At 62.2% G+C, this 495-nt stretch overlaps 1 protein-coding gene across 1 annotated transcript in view; it reads right to left on the minus strand.

Moving 5' to 3' along the window:
- Positions 1-495, minus strand: part of MORN1 (MORN repeat containing 1) — a 6359-nt gene that overhangs the window by 2575 nt on the left and 3289 nt on the right. The window lies entirely within an intron of this gene.

The raw sequence follows: 495 nt of genomic DNA on the forward strand, positions 1-495 counted from the left end.
TGAGGGCGGGCACACGGAGGCCGGCGCGCCTGCTGTGTGTGCGGGGGTGGGGGGGTGAGGGGGGGCGATGCTACGCGCCCCAGACCTGTTTGTGGGGCGTGTGTGCACGCGTGTGTGTACCAGAACCTGCGTGTGACTGGCGAGGCCTGAGTGGCCCATTCTAGGGGCCTCTGTCTAGATCCAGGTTTTCCGGTTTGGACAGTCGGGGGTGCGAGGCCATTCCTACTGCTTTCATTGACTTATTAAAAATGTATTTTTGTTGATTTCAGAGAGGAAGGGAGAGGGAGAGAGAGAGAGACATCAATGATGGGAGAGTCATGGGTGGGCTGGCCCCCTCCTGGGGATGGAGCCCGCAATCCGGGCACGTGTCCGGGCTGGAATCGAACCGTGGCCTCCGGGTTCATGGGCCGAAGCTCAGCCCCTGAGCCACGCCGGCCGGGCTCCATGGCCACTTTCAATGCCCCCGGCACAAGCGAACCCCAGATTGGGCGGAAA

This window comes from Myotis davidii, unplaced genomic scaffold (genome assembly GCF_000327345.1).
Source record: "Myotis davidii unplaced genomic scaffold, ASM32734v1 scaffold586, whole genome shotgun sequence".
NCBI classification, from domain to species: Eukaryota; Metazoa; Chordata; class Mammalia; order Chiroptera; family Vespertilionidae; genus Myotis; species Myotis davidii.